This window comes from Phalaenopsis equestris, unplaced genomic scaffold (genome assembly GCF_001263595.1).
Source record: "Phalaenopsis equestris unplaced genomic scaffold, ASM126359v1 Scaffold000002, whole genome shotgun sequence".
NCBI lineage: Eukaryota > Viridiplantae > Streptophyta > Magnoliopsida > Asparagales > Orchidaceae > Phalaenopsis > Phalaenopsis equestris.
The window spans coordinates 75903120-75906998 of NW_018164444.1; positions in this window are offsets into that span (position 1 = coordinate 75903120).

Genomic DNA, 3879 nt, shown 5'->3' on the forward strand with positions numbered 1-3879 from the left:
TATATATATATATATATACATATATATAGATACATATATATATCTACATACATATATACATACATATATATACACCAAATGAATATCCTAATTTACACCTCGTCAGTTTTTTAGAACTGTGTGCTACCTTTAAATATGTCAGAGTTTCAAACGATGCTGTTAGACTTAGACTTTTTCCTTTTTCACTTAGGGATAAGCCTAAGATGTGGTTAAATTCGTTAGCATCAGGATCTGTTAGAACTTGGGGAGAACTTCCACAGAAATTTCTATCTAAATATTTCCCTCCATCCAAAACTGCTAAACTTAGAAATGACATAACATCGTTTTGTCAGATTGATGGAGAGTCAATATATGAAGCTTGGGAGAGATTTAAAGATCTTTTTAGGAAATGCCCTCATCATTCGTTACCAGATTGGTTGATAATTCAAACCTTTTATAATGGATTAGTGCGATCTCTTAGATTGCTGGTGGTTCGTTAATGTCAAAACCTTTTGATGAGGCTTAGTCGTTAATAGAAGAGATGACTACCAATAATTTTCAATGGCCCTCTGAAAGGGTAAATTCTAAAAGAGTAGCTAGTATCCATGTTTCTGATGTAATATCTATGTTAGCTTTGCAGATTACTGCAATATCAAAGAAATTAGATCTCTATGGGATGAATTATTCTCCAACACCTCCTACTATGATGGAAGAGAATTCATCTGGGCAATTTGTGGATGTTCAACCTTCATATGAGACTTTAAATGCTATTAATAGACCCAACTACCCTTATTCAAACTATTATAACCCAGGTTGGAAGAATTATCCAAAATTCAATTGGAATAACAATTCTGTTATAAATCAACAATGTGCGAACAACCCAATAAACCCATTAGGAAATTCATCCAACCAAGGAAATGTTAATTATAGACCTTCTTATCCTTCAGGATTTAACAGTAACACTCAAATTAAGGAAAAGAAGTTGTCTATGGAAGAGTTGATATTAAACATGGGTCAACAAATGCAGAATCAAGGAAATTAATTACAAATTCAAGGAAATCAATTACAAAATCAAGTTACTGCGAAAACCAATTAGGGCATATCACTACTGCGCTTAGTAACCGAACATTAGGAACTTTTCCTAGTACTGTGGAACCAAATCCAAAAGATCAAGGAAAAGAACAAATCAAAACAATACAATTACGAAGTGGAAAATAATTGGAAACGAAAGTACAGAAAGAAACGAAAATTGAAAAAGAGAAAGTGGAGACCGATAAAGAAAATGATCATGAGTACCCAAATTTAGAATATTCACTTACACCAATGAAAATTACTGTGGAGAAACCTCCAACACCGTTTCCTTAAAGATTGAAGCAACACAAACAAAATAAACAATTTTCCAAGTTTTTAGAAATTCTTAAGAAGTTAACTGTAAATATTTCCTTCGTAGAAGCTTTAGAGCAAATGCCCAATTATGTGAAATTTATGAAAGATATTCTGAACAAGAAAAGGAAGTTCACTGATAATGAAACTGTTGCACTTAGCGAAGAGTGTAGTGCAATTATTCAGAAAAAGCTTCCTGAAAAATTAAAAGATCCTAGTAGTTTCACTATACCGTGTGCTATTAGTAAAAAAATTTATGAAAAATTTATGAAATAGGTTTATGTGATTTGGGAGCCAGCATTAATCTTATGTCTCTATCAATTTTCAAATGATCAGGATTAGGAGAAGTCTCACATACTTCTGTAACTCTTCAGTTAGCGGATCATTCAGTTACTTATCCTAAGGGAGTTAAAGAATATGTGTTAGTAAAAGTTGATAAATTTATCTTTCCAGTGGATTTCATTATTTTAGATATGGAGGAAGATAAAGAAATACATATCATTTTCGGGAGACCATTTTTAGTTACTAGAAAAGCTATGATAGATGTTCAAAAAGAAGAATTAACTATGAGAGTTAACGATCAAGAAGTGACTTTTAACATTGCGAAATCTATGAAATACCCTGCTGTTGAAAGAGAAAATGAATGTTTTCGCATGGAAATTAGTGAACATCTATTGAATGAACACTTTAAATAATATTTTGAAGAAAAAGAACAATTTGAAGATAGTAATGAATTTATTTTGGACGAATTAGAAAATGAAGAATTAGATTATGTTCAGGAAAGATTTGAGAAGCTGGATATTACAGAAAATGCTGATAAGAATCTAGTTCGGTCAATTATAAAACCACGTGAACTTGATTTGAAAATATTGCCTAACCACTTGAAGTAAGTGTTTCTGGGAGACTCATCTACACTACCTGTTATTATATCTTCAGAATTAAATGATTTGCAAGAGCAAAGACTGTTGGATACATTAAAAAGATATAAGAAAGCTTTTGGTTGGACCTTAGCTGCTATTAAAGGAATCAGTCCTTCGATCTGTACGCACAGAATTTTACTAGATGAACAATATAAACCAAGAGTTGATCCACAAAGGAGATTAAACCCAATGATGAAAGAAGTAGTTAAGAAGGAAATTTTAAAATGGTTAGACACTGGAATTATATATCCTATTTCAGATAGTGCTTGGGTAAGTCAAATTCATTGTGTTCCTAAGAAAGAAGGAGTGACTGTTAAAACAAAAGAGAATAATGAATTAATAACTATCAGACAAGTTACTAGATGACATATTTGCATTGATTATAGAAAATTAAACACTGCACTAGGAAAGATCACTTCCCTTTACCTTTTTTAGACCAAATAGTAGATAGACTTTCTTGACACAAATATTTTTGTTTTTTAGATGGATATACGGGTTACCATCAAATTCCTATTGCTCCTGAGGATCAAGAAAATACAACATTTACTAGTCCTTATGGAACTTTTGCTTTTCGAAGAATGCCTTTTAGATTATGTAATGCATCTGCAACATTCCAGAGATGTATGATGTATAAATTTAGTACGTCAATTGATGATGGATTTGAAGTATTTATGGATGATTTCTCTGTAATTGGAACATCATTTGACCCATGCTTAAATTATCTTGAAAAAGTTTGGGAGTTATGCAAAAGAACTAATTTAGTTCTAAATTGGGAGAAATGTCAATTTATGGTTGCAGGAGGAATTGTGTTAAGACATAAAATTTTGGAAAATGGTATGGAAGCAGACACTGCAAAAATTCAAGTTATATCTAAACTAACATCTCTTACTAATGTAAGAGAGGTTACGAGTTTTCTTGGACATGTTGGTTTTTACAGACATTCTATTAAAGATTTGTCAAAAATTACTAAACCTCTATGCCAACTTCTAGAAAAGGACAAGAAATTTGAATTTAGTGAAAATTGTTTAAATGTCTTTGTGTTATTAAAGAAAAAATTAATCACAGCCCCTATTATAGTTTCCCCTAACTGGGAGAAACCATTTGAACTGATGTGCGATGCTAGTGATTATGCTATTGGAGCTGTTGTTGGACAAATGTATGAATTTTTTTTTAAAGTTATATACTACGCTAGTAAAACTCTTAATGATGCTCAAATTAACTTTACTATTAATGAAAAAGAGTTACTGCTATTGTGTATGCTTTAGACAAATTTTGCTTTAGACAAATTTAGGACAAATTTAGATCTTATTTAATTGAGAGTAAATGTGTTGTGCACACTGATCACTCTGCTATTAAATATCTAATACAAAAGAAAGATGTCAAACTAATGTTAATTAGATGAATACTTTTGATGCAAGAATTTGATCTTGTGGTTATTGATAGAAAGAGAATTGATAATCAAATTGCTGATCATTTGTCGAGATTAGAAAATCATGAATTATCTGACACCGACAATGAAATTACAGACAGTTTTCCTGATGAACAACTTTATAATATTAATGAGTGGAAAATATCATGGTATGTTGATATTGTTAAT